The sequence below is a fragment of the Babylonia areolata genome, chromosome 13, assembly GCF_041734735.1.
Source record: "Babylonia areolata isolate BAREFJ2019XMU chromosome 13, ASM4173473v1, whole genome shotgun sequence".
In the NCBI taxonomy this organism is placed as follows: domain Eukaryota; kingdom Metazoa; phylum Mollusca; class Gastropoda; order Neogastropoda; family Buccinidae; genus Babylonia; species Babylonia areolata.
Genome location: NC_134888.1, coordinates 25245868 through 25263367, shown reverse-complemented (window position 1 = coordinate 25263367; position 17500 = coordinate 25245868). Strand labels below are relative to the sequence as shown.

Below are 17500 nucleotides of genomic sequence, written 5' to 3'. Positions count from 1 at the left end.
CACGACACGCCAAAAAGAATGACCACTGTCACCAACCAATCAATCAAACACACACACACACACACGCATGCACACACACACACACCTGAACAGGGGATTTAGGGGTGGGGGGGATGAAGGGCCTCACAATCACCCCCACCCCCCCTCCCTTCCTTTCGCCCCCCCCCCCCCCCCCACCACCACCACCACAAACACCCCCACCCCTATTATAACCCCTGCCTCCCTTACTACTGCACCCACCCTCTTCCCTCAAACGGCTGGCTCTCTTTTCAGACCACTCTCACTGCCTAGAAAACCATACTGTGGCCCTCACACGAGATTATGATATACAATAATGACGTTTTCATTTTGCTGGGTGGGGGACGGGGGGGGGGGGGGGGTCAGAGAGTGACAGGAACTCGTGCTGGGTGGACCGACACCTGGGTACGGGTAGGGGTAGGGGGGGGGGGGGGTGTAGTGGTGGCGAGGGCTGATCTCTTGAAAAGTTTAACTCACCTGTGTGTCAGTTAATATCAAACGTGAGACAGGGGTTGAGAGGGGTTGAGGGGAAGGAACAACAACAACAACATAAATGATTTGAATAAAGCGTTTTTTTGGGGGGATTTTAGGAGAAGAGAATAAAGAGAAAGAAAGAAGGGAGATAAAGAAATAGAGAAAGTTAAACAGACAGGCAGTCAGAAAGACTTGAATGAAGAATATCTCAAAAAAAGAGAAGAAGAAAAAAATAAGGGAAAGGAAGACAGAAAAATGAAAGAAAAAAAAGGCGACTGGAATGAATAGAGTTTTGTGACATGAAGAAGGAGAAAGGCTAGAATAAACCTTTCTGTTTCACACATGGTATACATATATATATATATATATATATATATATATGTATATATGTGTGTGTGTGTGTGTGTGTGTTGTCTGTCGGTCTTTTTCTTTAACTCACTCCCTCAGCTCTCTCTCTCTCTCTCTGTGTGTGTGTGTGTGTGTGTGTGTGTGTGTGTGTGTGTGTGTGTGGCTGTCTGTCTGTCTGTCTGTCTGTCTTCTATATGCTTGTGAGAGAGAAAAAGAGAAAGAGAGAGAGAGAGAGAGAAGCGTCACTCTTTTATATCTTTTCCCAGCAATCGCTTTCTCGATTCTTGCTTTCTGGATTTTTTTTAATACTGATATACGATAATAAAAAAAAATTAAAAAAACAAACAGAACAAACATTTCACTGAGATTCAAACGAAGTGGAGTGGAGTGAGGAGGTGGTGGAGGGGGGGTGGAGGGGGAGGGAGAGAGAGAGGTGGGGAATAAGAAGAAAAGGAAAAATGTCATTCAGAACATCAACAAAAAGGTTCCCTTCCCTCCCACCCCACCCCACCCCCCATCTCCCCCTCCCGCCGACCCCCTACTCGTTATCATAAGAATACAGCTTATGATGAAAAGGACAGCGTATGTGATAGACAGCTAGACTGGAGGGAGAGGGAAGGAGGAGGAAGTGGGTGAATGGTGAGGGGAAAGGGAGGATCCCCTCCCCCCCCAATACCAACTCCCCTACCTACCCCACCTTCAACCAATTCCCAACCCTTCAACCACCCCACCCACCTCCAACCCCCACCCATTCGTCTTTCATTTCCACGGGCCAGCCGTTTGCCAGATAGAGGTACTATAGGTCCATTGTAGAAGACCCACCACCACCAGTATTATTGGCGGAACAAGAAGTTAGGGTGGGGTGGGGTGGGAGTGTGGGGGGTCATGGGCGATTGGGTCAGGACAGAGAGAAGGGGAGGAGGTGTAGTGGGGGGGGTGGGGGGGGGAGGGAGTCCAAAGACGACGACAGTAATATCGGGACGGGCCGGTATTACTGAGGCCTTCCTTTCCCCCCTTACCAATAGGACACACACTGAGCTGGTGAGTCGATGAAAGGGCCATGATTTTGAGTCAGCCTTTGTGTGTGTGTCTGTATGTATGTGTGTGTGTGTGTGTGTGTGTGTGTGTGTGTGTGTGTGTGTGTGTGTGTGTGTAGAAGAAGGAGGTGGCGAGCTGGACCTACTGTGTGTGTGTGTGTAAGGGGTGGAACAGACAGTGCATGAGTGAGAGAGAGAGAAAGCAAGAGAGACGGAAGGTAGAAGAGAGGAAAGATGGTGGTGGTGGTGATGTTGGCGGCGCTTTTCATCCTGATCTGCTTGCCATTTGTCAACCTTTTTTTTCTTCTCCTTTCTCTTATCTGTCTCTCTACCCCCCCCCCCTTCCCTCCTAACTATCGGTGTTGCTCCATTCATCTTTCCTCAGTCAATCACCCCCCCCCCCCCCCCGAAAGGAAGTTGTAATTCAGAACCCAAAAGAGGAAACAGCCAGGGGCCGAGAGCCAGTGGACCTAAACCAGAGACCAAACACTTTTTTTTTTCTTTCTAAGTATCTGAAAGCGCTGATTGAGGGAAAAGAGGGAACGTTTACTATAATTATCATTATTAACACCTCAAGAAAGTTTCCTTTTCTCTTTAACTGACTAAAAACAGACTGTACACTATAAGAAAGAAAGAAGGAAAGAAAGAAAGAAAGAAAGGAAAAGGTGTGTAAAGGAATCCTAACGCCTCGCTTCAAGAAAGTTTCATTTCGTTACCTGACTAAAAACTGATCTTTTCTGTATTAGAAAGAAGGAAGGAAGGAAGGAAAAAGAAAGAAAGAAAGAAAGAGAGAAAGAAGGAAAGAAAGGAGAAGGTGTGTGAAGGAATCGTAGCACTTCAATCAAGTTTCCTTTCGTTACCTGACTAAAAACAGATCTTGTCTGTATCAGAAAGAAGGAAGGAAGGAAAAAGAAAAGAAAAGAAAGAAAGAAAGAAAGAAAGGAGGTGTGTGAAGGAATCCTAGCGCTTCAAGAAACTTTCCTTTCTTCACCTGACTAAAAACAGACTCAGTCGGTAAAAGAAAGAAAAAAAGAAGGAATAAAGAAAATAAGAAAGAAAGTAAGAATAAAATTAAAAAAAAATAGATAGATAGATAGATAGACAGACAGATAGATAGATAGATAGAAAAGAAAAGAGAAGACAAGGTGTGTGCAGGAATCCTTCCCATTCGTGGTCTGACCGGAGAACATTCGCGGAGTGCTCATGTACCATCATCATCCATCATCAAGACAAGACCAGACAGTCGCTCGATCCACATACAGAGAGAGAGAGAGAGAGAGAGAGGCAGGCAGGCAGGCATGCCAAGCAGGCAAGCTCACCAGCGCGTACCTCGTGCACACACACACGCACATATATACATACTATGCACGGACATAGACAGACAGACAAGACGCACAAAGACTATCCACACACACACACACACACACACACACACACAAACACACACACTCATTCATATCCATGGACACGTCTTTGAACACAGATACATGATCATATTTTATGTGCGCGCGCGCGCGCGTGTGTGTATGTGTGTGTGCGCACGTGCGTGTGTGCGTGTGTGTTCGTGCGAGCGTGTGTGCGTGCGTGCGCACGTGCGTGTGTGTGCAAGTACACGCGTGCTTTTTTTCTTTAATAAAGGGGAACGTGTGTTTATATACAGAAGTTTGATACACCAGCAGCATGTGTGCACCTATGCGTGGATCTGTACTTGCACCTGCCAACATCTTCCAAGTCACTGACCCTCCCAATCTCTCGGCGAATCCATTTACTCTCTCTCTCTCCCCTTCCTCATCTCTCGCTCTCTCTCTCTCTCTCCCCCATCTCTCTCTATCTCCCCTTCCCCATCTCTCTCTCTCTCTCTGTCTCCCAAACCACCCACCATCTTTTTCATTTCTGATCCCCTTTCCAAATCCAACAACAACAACAACAACAAAACAATCAAACATTAACATCAAAACCGCAACAAACCACCAAAATCAGCCCTGTGACGTAAAGGGGGGTAGGGTGGTGTGGGGGAGTGGGGGTGGGGGGGGGGGGCGGTTGAAAGAATCGTCAAGGCCCAACAAACCTACGTCAATCTCTTCTCCACAACAACAACAACAACAAAACTAACAGCCTTAATTAAAAAAATAATAAATAATAAAAAAACGAATAAGAAAAAATCACTGCACGTGCAGCTAGTTAAGTGCACGGCTTGTGGGTGCCAGCCCCCCCCCCCCACCCAACCCCAACCCCCTCGTCCGTCACGGAACCCAACCATCGATGGACAGACAGATAGATGCTGATAAATAACCGCCGGGCAACTAACAACATCTCTCACCTGTTGCCCTGACCTCTAACCCCTGACCCACCCCCCTGCGCTTTCACAACACCTAATCTACTACTGCGAAAGAGTCTGTAAGAGAAGATCCCTGGTACAAGAAGAAGAAAAAAAAAAAAAAAATATATATATATATATGGGAAGTTGAGTCAGGCAACGGTTGATAAGGTTAATAAGGAGGGTGGGTGGGGGGAAGGAAAAAGAGGGAGGAGGAGGGGGAGAGACGGTGGGATTTTGGGGAGAGGCGTGTGTGTGTGTGTGTGTGTGTGTGTGTGCGTGCGTGCGTGCGTGCGTGCGTGCGTGTGTGTGTGTCTGTCTGTCTGTGTGTGTGTGTGAGGGGGTATGGCAGGGGGTGGGCAGAGCCAGGCGAGGGGGGCAGTTATCATCATCAGTGCCGACGGCACATCGTTACTAAACTGCACACGTGTGACGACAATCCCATCACTCCAGATGTAATGGGAACTATGGCAACGCGAGAGGTTGGGGGAGTTCTGTGGTGGTACCCCTCCCCCTTCCTCTTCACTCTTCCCCTCCCTCCATCCCTAGCGGTCTTTCACCTCGTTTGTTTCTCTTTCCTCCCCGTGTGTGTGTGTGTGTGTGTGTGTGTGATACTGTCTCCGCCGTCTCTGTGTCCTTCTCTTTGTGTTTCTATGTCTCTGTCTCTCTCTCTCTTCCTCCTCTCTCTCTGTCCACCCACCCATCCATCCATCCCTCTATCCACCCACCCATCCATCCATCCCTCTATCCACCCACCCATCCATCCATCCATCCGTCCCTCTATCCACCCACCCATCCATCCATCCATCTGTCCCTCTGTCCACCCACCCACCCATCCATCCGTTCCTCTGTCCACCAACCCATCTATCCATCCACCCGTCCCTCTATCCACCCACCCATCCATCTGTCCCTCTATCCACCCACCCACCCATCCATCCATCTGTCCATCCACCCACCCATCCATCCATCCACCCGTCCCTCTATCCACCCACCTACCCATCCATCCGTTCCTCTGTCCACCCACCCATCCATCCACCCGTCCCTCTATCCACCCACCCATCCATCTGTCCCTCTATCCACCCACCCATCCATCCATCCACCCGTCCCTCTATCCACCCACCCACCCATCTGTCCCTCTATCCACCCACCCATCAATCCAGACAGCCATCTGGCGTGACCCCACAAGCCAGGCAAGCTTCGTTCCAATAACACCTAAATCTTCCCCGCAAAGTCCTTCTTCTCTCGGGGCGATCCTCGTTAATTCGGACCGTCCATGCCTCGGATCAGCTCGCATTTCCTGACTGACCGTCCTTGAACCAGCCGTGCATGTACAGTGTTCACAAAAAAATGCGAGGACCACTTCATTCAGGCTTGTTTTCAGAGCATGTTATTCGAGAGGTGATTTAATATTAATATTAAGCAAGCTGCATGATTGCGGGCTATTATGGAATACACACAAACGGCTGCTTTAGACATACGTGCCCTAGGTGCAGCTTGAAAACTAAGTTTGAGAAATCGGTGTTTCAGCGAACAAATGATTACGTGGTTTATAAACGATATAATTATGTGATGATCCTGTTATAAAAAAAATAATAAAAAAATAAAACATCAAGCGCACGTCCAAGAAAGAACCTCTGGTTAAGAGTGGTGTTCATTCCAGTGGCTGAATACACCGCTATATACTGTAAAAATCAGCATCATTTTTTTAACTACGCGCCCCCAAGACTTTCACTGTGCAAGTTCCTGAGTGGTGCTTAACTTTTTGAGAACCCGGTATGTTCCTCTCTCAGCTTTGCATTTCCAGGCAGAACTGTGAACAATTTGTCTTTCTTTTTTTTTTTCTTTTCATCACTTCACTTCAAAGCATCAACAACAACAAAAAAAAAACATGCACAGTTTGGTCTTTGCGTCGCCAGGCATCTGGTCCTCCTCTCTCTCTCTCTCTCTCTCTTTCATCTCTCTCTTTCTTATTTTCAACTGATTATGGTGTAGCGTATATGGATCAGTCCGCACTCTCTGACGCCTCCTTGCTACTGAAACTGACCTGCCTGGGTGGCGGTGGTTTTGTGAGCAATACCTAGGCTACCTACGTGAGGCTCGTCGCTGGATTAAGGCCAGCTGCACGGACAGGGGTAGGCTGGACTTTACTCCCCCTTGGGTAGACTAATCAAGAGATAGACAGGCAGGCAGGCAGGCAGGTAGGCAGGCAGACAGACGCACACCATGTGAGCCACGGGATGGATTAAGCTTCAAGGACAAAGTCTTTTTTTTTTCTTTTCTTTTTTTCTTTTTTGTTGCCAGAAGGGCGAGGGTTTATCTTTCATTGAAGGAGGACGTTTTTGTGGGGTTTTTTTTGTTTTGTTTTTCACCTTCTTGTTTTTGTTTTCATTGGGTAGGGTGTGTTTTGTTTTGTTTTGTTTCTTGTTGTTTTTCATTTTACTGGGTCATCTTAAAAATTTTCATTTCTTAAAAAGTGCCATCACACAGAGACAGAAAGACTGAGATGTGTGTGTGTGTGTGTGTGTGTGTGTGTGTGTGTGTGTGTGTGTGTGTGTGTGTCTGTCTGTCTGTCTGTCTGTGTGTGTGTGTGTGTGTGTGTGTGTCTGCGTGCGCGCAACACCCCTTTCTGTCGTTCTCCCCCAACACCGCTTTCCACCACCACCACCCCCTCCCTGATCCACCAAACTGGTAGGGGGTAAAGGGTTAAAGGGGGTGGGGGGGGGATAGAGACAGGGTGTTTATTTGTCCCCTGAACGCCGTCAGGTACCATCTCCTGAAGCAGTTCTCTGACCAATCTGCAGGCTGCCAACCCAACCCACCCCCAATCCCTACCAACCCCTCTAGGGTATCCTGGCTCTGGCACCGTGCCGAACACTGCAAGGTCGCGGACAACCCATTAGCTTACAAAAAAAAAAAAAAAAAAAAAAAACCGCTCAGCTGTGTAAAGTCCGTACGTTGTGCTCACATTGCCAGGTTCCTGATACCCCGGTGAGCTTCCTGACCTTTCGGCTGGCCATGATACTGACCGTCTCCTAGTACCTTTCTGACGTGTTGTTACTCTGATGGTGCTGTTGTTTCACCCACCACTACACCATCCCACCACCCAACAACAACAACAACGACGAACCCCTCACCTGATCCTGTTCTCTCTCTCTCTCTCTCTCTCTCAATGTCTTATTCTACGCCCATGACAGGGCGCTACCACAGAATCATGGTTTGACTGTACCATATGAGAGGACGCCACCACATATAAGTAAGTATCCAGGTAAGTCTCGTTTAATTAATCAGTCAATTATCCATCCTCGCACGGACAGAAAGAAATTTTGACTGCTTGAGCTCACGGTCCAGACGCTCTGTCTGTCTGTCTGTCTCTCTCTCTCTCTTTCTCTCTCTCTCTCGTAATGTGGGAAGTCACAGCCAATCTGTACTAACCCCGTCGCAGACTGTCTCCATTAAAGCCGTCTTCCAGCATCATCAATTCTCTCCTTCCATCCACTGGGAAAACGTCCACAGCGCAGACGGATCAGACGACAGAAGTAAAACCTCTCAAGTCCCAACAGCTCGCTGTATTGATCCCCAGTGTAGCAAACCAACCCCTCGGACAGACTGTCCACTTCTGCTTGCTTTTCCATGGGTGGTCCCTAACAATGGTCTGTTCCCCCCGCTGGCTAAAATAAAAGATAAAGCCAACACTCGAAAGCTATTTTTACTTCCACGACAGGCCAAGTCCATTAGCGCCCACTCTATCGATACACGCTCTTTCCATTTTAGTGCCCATCATTTCTGTTAGGGACACTACGTGTGTGCGGACTGCGCACCCTTGCCACCCCAAACGAATCATTATTTCATCAATAACCCCTAGGACCCTGTGTCCTTTTTTTTTTACCCCTTTACTCCCCCCCTCCCCCCAACCTCTCCCCTAACCCCAACACACCACAATCCCATGAAATGGAAGCATAACACGCCTCCAGGAAAGAAAGAGCACAAGCAGCAGATTACGCAATCAATACTCACACAACTCTGAACCGCCAAGGAGAGAGAGAGACAGACAGAGAGGCAGAGACAGAGGGAGAGACAGAGGTAGAGAGAAAGAGAGAGTAGCATCCACGCCTTCACGGCAGTGGCCGACCAATCGACACCCACTTCCGCTTTAGTGGCGGAGAGCGCGCAGTCCCAGCAGAAGCCGCCGAGCTCCGCCGCTTGCCGAATTCCGTTTTATGAATCGGGTTTGCGGGTGTCAACTCGGAAACGAGTAAATGGGTAGCATTTTATGGATGCAGGTCAGAGAGATAAGTCTTATCGTCTGTTCGGAAGGTTCCCAGAGAGAGTCGTTTTACGTCGGGGTTTGAGCCCCCTAAATGAAGCCACGAATGTTGGGGGAGCTCTCCTACCCAAACCCCTTCCTCTTTAACACTCAGCTCATGAACAATCTGTTTGGGGCTGAATGCATTTTCTTTTTCCAACTACCCATGAAAAGGTGCCGGATCTTAGTTCTGAGAGTGTGTACACTTTTGTTTCTCTCTCTCTTCTCTCTCTCCCTCTTACCCCTCCCTCCCTCCTCTCTCTGTCTCTCTCTTTAATTATATCCAACCCTCTCTCTCTCCTGAAGACATTTTTCACAATGGAGGCATCATATGTTTAGAGAGAAATGTTCCAACTTCTCCCTCCCTCCCCTCCCCCACCTTCTCAAGTACTGCACGCCATACCCCACCTGCCAATTTGCCAGAAGTCCGCCTTGGCGTAAAACGTGAAAACTAGTCACTGTCTGAAGTGCTGTTAACCCGTTCTGCACACCCACCAGTGACAAAGGTCCTGTCCTTAGTTACAAGATCCATGCACAGGCAGGAAACCTTAGGCTGCTTCGTTCTCATGCACATCCTCTAACGGGTGTAGTGGTCGAGTGGTTAGAACGCTGGATTCTCGCCCCAGCTTCTTAGGTTCAATCCCCAGTTTCGTTTCACCTGGTGAATTAAGGGAGGAGACTTTTCCGATCTTCCAGGTCAACAAATGTGCAGACCTGCTTGTGGTTTAACCCCCATGTGTGTATAAGCATGCAGAAGATCAAATACGCACGTTCAAGATCCTGTAATCCACGTCAGCGTTTGGAACAGCCTGTAAACCCCCGAAAACAGAGTGTGTCTGCGCAAATAGCAGGGTAAAAACGGTCATACGAGTGAACATGTGAGTTGCAGCCCACGAACACAGAAGAATGCACCATCCCTGCCCTCTGAATTATAATGTGGGATTCAACATCCCACATCGATATCACTGGCCTACCTACTCTCATCTAGCAAGAGTCCACAACGCAGACGAATCAAGAGACGGAAGTAAGTAAGCTCTAAAGACAAACTGTACTGATCTGTACAACACCATCAACATACGGTCTACTTTCGCGTGTTGTTTATGGGTGTCCCTAATGGCATTCTGTTCGTGTCTCCTGGGAGTTAAGACCCACATCCACTTATCTTTATGCCAACACCACAAAGCACACAACCTATCGATCGATTCTCTCTTAAATGCTGATCATTCCTCTTATGGGCATCATGCACGTGCGGGGGTGAGGAACCCCAGTTCACATCACGACGAGCCCTGGCCACTCAAAACAAATCATTATTTCACTAACAACCCTTAGGACCATCAATTCTCTCTCTCTCTCTCTATCTATCTATCTATCTATCTCTATTTCTCTCTCTCTTTTCTTTTTTTTTTAATTTAAACTAATCCCTATGCCAACCCCCTCAATACGCCCCAATCCTGAGAAATGAAAGCATGAGAAGCCCCCCAAAAGAAAAGAGCACAGACGAGAGATTACACAATCAATTATCACACACCTCGTCCTGCAAGCCAGAAAAGCACCTGGCGAGATAGGCAGAGACAGACAGACAGACAGACAAACCAAAGAGACAGACAGGAGGAGGAGAACCCATAACGTCACGGCAACAGCCAGCCAATCAACAAATGCTTCCAGCTTCGAAGCAGCACACAGCACACAGCTGCTTGCCGAATCCCGTTTTTATGAAGCGGTTTTGTGGGTGTCACCTGAGAAACGAGTTGCTGATGGGCGTTTATGGATTTTGGGGTCAGGACGATAAGTCTTATCGTTTTGTGCCGCTGGTTCCTGGTGAGAGCTGTTACAGTAGAGTTTGACATTACACAACCCCCCACCCGCACCCCCAACACACACACACACACACACATATCCTCTCTCACTCTCCTCCCAAAAGAAGATCTAAGTGTTTAGTTGGAGTATTCCCCCCCCCTTTCACATAGCTCGGTTAAAACGGACCGTGTGCAGGGATGTTTTGGGGTCTGATGCTTGTGCCATGCAATTCAATTCACAATTACCTTCAAGTGAGTGGGCCCTTTTAATTCTCACTACACTTCTTTTTGAAATGAGATTTCTTTTTCCTGTATGAGAACAACAGAAACGGATAATGATAGTTTTGGGTTTTGGGGTTGTTTTTTTTCAATAAGGCCATGGCCCCATTTTAAGTAGTGATTGCAAATTTTGTGTGAAAAAAGTGAACATAAGGTTATGTGATCTTACTACATGCATACACAAACAAAAGTGTGTTCTATTTAACCAATCATGAAACTACGTCATTCTATTAAAATGACATGTAAATATATATATAGCAAAAAAGGAAACGAGAAAGGGAAAGAGGGGGAGTGAGCCATAGAGGGAGAGAGAGGGGGGGGGGGGGAGAGGAGGGAGGCAGGGCTATACATGAATGCAAGCATACCAGTAAGCACGTGTGCACTCAGCAGCATGTGCGTTGCATTTCTGCAGAGTCCTTACCGATACCTCACCCCCACCCCCTTTTCCTGCTCGTCAGAGTTCACTCCCGTTTCCCCAGCTCTTTCCTTTCCACGTGGGTGGTCATTTAAATCCTGCCCTTATTTGTGTGTGTGTGTGTGTGTGTGTGTGTGTGAGAGAGAGAGAGTGTGTGTGTGTCTGTGTATGTATGCACGCGCGCGCGCGCATGTGTGTGTGTGTGTGTGTGTGTGTGTTCTTGTAGTGGTGAACTTCTCTTCGTAGTACTGAGTGCCGTGTTCGTATGATGTTCACGATGGCCAATGTCCTCTGTGCCATTTTACACTGTTTTTGTTTTATTTCCGTTGTGTCTCATCAACTATTTCCCTCCTTCCACCCCCCACCCCTCCACACACACACACACACACACACACACACACCCTCCCATTCCCCCGTCCTATTGAGCAGAGAGAAAAAAGTGAAAGGAAAGTGGTTTTAGTTGTTATCTTAATGGATGTGTGTTCTGTTGGTGTTAATGCACAGTACTACACAGCCCGCACTCTTAACACCCACTTGTCTCTCACCCTAGTTGTTATTCTCAGTCTGCCAATCTCCGAGATGCGTGTGTCAAACCTAAGACGTGAAAGCAGGTCATTACACCTGAAGTGTACTTAACCCGTTCTACACGCTTTTAGAGAGAGAGAGGGTTCCCCCCCCCCCCACCCCCACCCCTCTCTCTCTCTCTCTCTCTCTCCATCAAGTTGTCTTTGCAGGAAAAGGGAGATTATGGCTCCTCTAAGCTCACCATCTTTTCTCAGACGGAAAGTCGCACAGCTGATATATTATGCGCCAGCGCCATCCTCTCACCCAGCTAGAAGAGACCACGATGAAGAGAGAGATCAAGAGACTCGTCAGCTCTCCTGTCAAAAAACAGCTCGTTGTACTGATCAGTACAAAACCCTCAAAAGACAGTGTGTGTGTTGCGTGCGTTGTCCCTAACGGTTTTCCGTTCTTGTCGGTCGACAAGGAGTTATTTTCATTTCAGACACATACCAACTCCATTAACGCCCAATCTATCCACACACGCTCATTCCCTTCAGTTCTGCTCTTCTCGACTGGGGGGACATCATGCACGTGCGATCACGCACCCCAATTCACGTCACGATGAGTCCTTGCCACCCAGAATGAATCACTGTTTCGTTAACTATCCTCAGGACTGGACATCCCCCCTAGCTCTCCTCTTTCTCATACCCTCGCTCCAAACCCCAAAAGCACCCTATTCCTGTGACATGGAAGCGTAACATCCCTCCGTGGAAAAAGCAAACGTGGCACATTACGCACTCAATGCTCACACAACACCAGCCAGCCACCAAGACAGAGAGAGAGAGAGAGACAGAGAGAGACAGAGAGAGAGAGACAGAGAGAAAGAGAGAGACTGTGGTGATGACACAGACAGACAGTGGAAGGAGAGACAGAAGCAGATTCACAAGCAGCAGATTCACGACGTCACGACAGCAGCCAACCAATCAACACGCACTTCCGTTTTTCGTGGCGGGCGGGCGGGCGACACAGCCCCCGTCTCAGCCACCGCCGCTTGCCGAATCCCGTTTTATGAGTGGGGCTTTGTGGGTGTCACCTTAGAAACGAGATGCTGAAGGGTGTTTTATGGATGGGGGGGTCAGGCAGATAAGTCTTATCGTTTGTGCGGAACGATCCCAATGAAAGCCGTTTAACAACAGGGTTTGATCCCCCGCACCCCCCACGGAATAAAGCCACGCGTGGTGTTTTGTCCCTCCCATTCCATTCCCCCTTTCTTACAAGACAGCCTCGAACACAGATGGTTTCTGGTCTGGTGAATATGCCATGCGATTCTTTTTCTATTCTCCCCCCCCCCCCCCCCCACCCCCCCCCAAACTCCTCCTAATTCCCCCTTTCAAGAGATGTGAGGGTTTGGTTGGTTGGTTTGTTTTTTCTATCATAGGTGCATTTTTATTTGAAAGACGTTTTCTTTTTTGTGAGAATCAATTTGTGAAAGACAAAGAGAGTTTGTGTGCGTGATGCTTACGCCAGTCCCTTCTCCCTCAAACACTTTCTTCTCGTACACAAAAGATGGTGGCTACTTTTAGTTGCCATCAACGATGTTGTCGTCAATGGACACGGAAGGAAGTCCCTCGTCCTCACATCCATGCAAATTCTCTTTCGCTTCCATGGTTTTAGCACCTACCGCATAATCATTATCATGCATAATTCAAACTACATCTTTACTTGACAAGCAGATTTACATTCGGTTGCAAACTGATTCCAAGGTACCGGGTATAATCTATTACATCTTCTCAAGTACTTGCTTTGAAGGGACGAAGGGAAAGGAGGGGGGGTGAGGCAAAAAGAAAGATAAAAGTAAAGAAGAAAAATTACACCGGGATAGCAAAACACAACATCTAAAAGTTAAAATATACATCTTCATCTTCTTCTTCTTCTGCGTTCGTGGGCTGCAACTCCCACGTTCCGTCGTATGAACACGAGTGGGCTTTTACGTGTGTGACCGTTTTTACCCCGCCATGCAGGCAGCCATACTCCGTTTTCGGGGGTGTGCATGCTGGGTATGTTCTTGTTTCCATAACCCACCGAACGCTGACATGGATTGCAGGATCTTTAACGTGCGTATTTGATCTTCTGCTTGCATATACACACGAACGGGGTTCAGGCACTAGCAGGTCTGCACATTTGTTGACCTGGGAGATCGTAAAAATCTCCACCCTTCACCCACCAGGCGCCGTCACCGTGATTCGAACCCAGGACCCTCGGATTGACAGTCCAACGCTTTAACAACTCGGCTCTATTGCGCCCGTCAAAAATATACATCAATTCAGGCTAATAGGGTTGTGTGAGACTGAAGGCAAGGATAAGACCAAAAAAGAAGAGAAAAGAGATGGAAGAAGACAGAGGGGAAGATGCCGAAGGATATGAAAAGAAGAAGAAGAAAAAGGAGGAGGAGGAGGGAACGAAGAAGACGAAGACAAAGAAGAAGAAGAAGAAGAAAGAGAGACAAACAGGCACACAGAGAGACAGAGACAGAAAAAGATAAAGACAGACAGACAGAGACAGAGAGACAGAAAGAAGAACGAACGAACGAACGAACTAACGAAAGAAACGAAACACACTCTTAACCCATCGCCAACCCCAGTTCAGACTTAAACCGGTGCCAACATAAACATTGCCCCGATCCCTCCAGACCCCAGATTAAAAAAAAAAAGAATAGAAGAAGAAGAAGAAGAAGAAGAGAAACAAACAAACCCCTTACAATGCCTACCCTCTCCGTCTCGCCACACAACTCACACAGTCAACCACAGTGGAGAAAGAGAGGTAAAGGGGAAGAGGAGGAGGAGGAGGAGGAAAACTTAGCACGGAGACCGCCGCATTAATCGGAAAGACAGTGGGTGTTTGTACTGGGACGCATCGATCTCTTCAAGTCGCCGAATCTATAAACACTCCTCAAGATTGCGCAGAAGGGATTCCCAAAAGATACCCCACCCCTGCTACCCCTTCCCCCCTACCCTTCCTCCCTGTACCACCCCTCCCCCTCTTTCCCCACTTTCCATCCTCCCCTTCCCCTCCTCCTCCTCCTCCTCCTCCTCTTGCGTCAGCGAATAAGGAACGGTAATGCTTCAAGTTTCGCCGTTTAAGAGAGAGACAGACAGAGACAGGCATTCAAGCAGAGAGACAGAGAGAGACAAACAGAGAGACAGACAGACAGACAGAGAGCGAAAGGAAGAGAGAGGGAGACAGACAGACAGACAGACAGACAGACACAGACATAGACAGAAAGAGATTGAACCGTTTTGCTTTCAGGGGGAATAAATAACACCTTTTTTGCGTTCAGTCGCTCGGTCACAGTGAAAGAAAGAGGTCTGGGAGGAATAGGGAGGTTAAAAAAAAAAAGGGGGGGGGGGGTGAGGTATGTGGGTTGGGTGGGAAACGGGGGTTCCAATTTAAAGTTAAAAAAGAGAGAAAAAAGAAAGATAGAAGGAAAAAGAAGCTAGTTTGTTTCAAAGCACCCTCTTCTCTCCTAACACACTAATTACTCGGAATAGGACAGCAAGGGTATGCCGAGTGTGGAGATCTGAATGGGTTTGGGGCCCAACAAACACACATTGAGGGAGAGAGAAGGAAAGAGAGAGAGAGAGAGAGAGATAGGGGGAGAGACAGACAGACAGGAAGAGAACGAGAGAGACGGACAGGCAGAAAGAGAGAGAGAGAGAGGGGAGAGAGAGAGAGCGCTCATAATTCATTTAATGCCAATAACTTATCAGCCTTATTGATATGGGGATACAATCACAACAACAGCAAAATAGCTTGGGTTTGTTGTTGTTGTTGTTGTTGTTTTCAAGATGAAACGATAATTCAAAACACGCAATTTCTGAAAATCCATTGACACAGAATGAGAGAGAGATAGTGAGGGAGGGAGTGGGAGAAAGAAACAGAGGGACACACACACACACACACACACACACACACACACACACACACACACACACACACACACACAGGGGGGGAGAGGAGAGAAGAGAGAGACAGACAGACAGAGAAACAAAGACACAGAGAGAGACACAGAGAGACGGAGACAGAGAGAGACAGAGATAGAGGAGGGCAATACTGACAGTCAGAGAAAAAGACAAGACAAGAAGCTCTGCAAATAGTTGATTCTGCGTTTTATATTTAGCTCTCTCTCTCTCAAACAAATAAATAAACAAACAAAGACAGCCACACGTCAAGCAGTGCTACTCCTACAAACAAAAAAAGAGTTTGTAAAAACCCTGCGGCCTCTCGGTAAAACTTTTAGTCTATTTCTAAAAACAAAGCAACTCCTGTTCGGGGACAAAGCCAGTTATTTCAAGTTCAAAAGTTAGCCACTCTTTGTGCCCCCTCCCCACCTCCACCCCCAGTTCATTTCTTCTTCTTCTTCTTCTTCTTCTTCTTCTTCTTCCTTCGTCTAGCCCTATTCTTCTCTCGATCTGGCATAAGTTGTGGTTGGTAGCTGGATTCGATTCAAAGCGATGTACAGCAAGCAGGAACACGTTGTTCACATCTATCTATATCGGCGGTGGCAATTTTCCGAAAAACTTCCCCTGGTCATATTTTGCTTCTCTCTCTCTCTCTCTCTCTCTCTCTCTCTCTCTCTCTACATGGGGCAAGTGGCCTATTCATTAACATTCAGTGTGTGTTCTCTCTCTCTCTCTCTCTCTCTCCCTCTCTCTCTCTCTCTCTCCATACGTACATACATACATACATACATACATCCATATATATGACCTGGGTGCGGATAAGCCCGTGGAGTGAAAGGAGTTTAAAGGGCCGAAACACTTGACTGAGGGGGAATTCTTCTCTGAAGACCTTGTATGTGTGTGTGTGTGTGTGTGTGTGTGTGTGTGTGTGTGTGTGTGTGTGTGGGGGCGCGCGCGCGCGTGCGTGCGTGCGTGTGTGTGAGAGAGGATAGGAGAGAAGGAGTGAGAAGGGGTGAAAGGCATGAAAAATAGAAGGAAAAACAGACGGACAGGAAGAAAGAAAGAAAGAAAGAATAAATGAATGAATGAATGAATGAAAGCGAAGGGAAATGGTAAGGAAGGAAAAGAAAACAGTGCTACGGGCCAAACGATTTCTCCACCAAATGAACTTGTCATTTCCAGAATGACGAACTCCGCAGCTGTTCTGAGGCAACAGCTTTAATAAACACCACGCCTGCTTGCCTGAGCGTGCGCGTGCGCGTTTGTGTGTGAGGGATAGCACACGTGTGAGTGTGCGAGTGTGTGTGTGTGTGTGTGTGTGTGTGTGTGTGTGTGCGTGCGTGTGTGTGTGTGTGTGTGTGTGTGCGCGCGCCAGCGCTTGAGTGCGTGGCATGGCGTTCACCCATGTGTGGTTGAGAGTTGCGTGATTGGACAGGTGGATGGAAGTGTGCGTGTACGCGTGCGCGTGCGTGTGCGTGTGCGTGTGCGTGACCGTGTGTGTGTGTGTGTCTGTGTCTGTCTGTCTGTGTGTATGTGTGTATGTAAAATCTCTCACTCACTCTCTCTTTATCTACACACACACAGATATATATATATATATATATATATATAGAGAGAGAGAGAGAGAGAGAGAGAGAGAAATATAAATATAAATATATATATATATATATATATATACACACATAGATATATACAAAGAGATATAGATTATGACTGAAGCACAGTTAAACACGCACACACACACACACAAACACACACACAGGTCAACCAGCTTCACTGCGGTCATCTCCCCTCACCCTTCCCTTCACCCCCCATTCCCTCCCATCTCCGCTATCCTCCCTCCCCCCCCACCCACCGCCCCCCAACCACCCCACCCCTACCCCCTCCCCAAGGCCAAAAGGTCGAAACGATTGTCGCTTCAGGTTTCAAAGCCCCCACCGAAGGCCACCCCCCAGACAAAATGGATGCCCGGGTCTCGGCGTAATGAGACCTTAGTAATCCTCACTGCAGGACCTCACAGGCGTATAGTAGGGATACAGAGATATATATA

The 17500-nt window shown here is 47.7% G+C and overlaps 1 protein-coding gene across 1 annotated transcript in view; it reads right to left on the bottom strand.

Annotated features, from left to right (window-relative positions):
- Nucleotides 1-17500, bottom strand: part of LOC143288889 (glypican-6-like) — a 235574-nt gene that overhangs the window by 62572 nt on the left and 155502 nt on the right. The gene's annotated exons all lie outside the window — the stretch shown is intronic.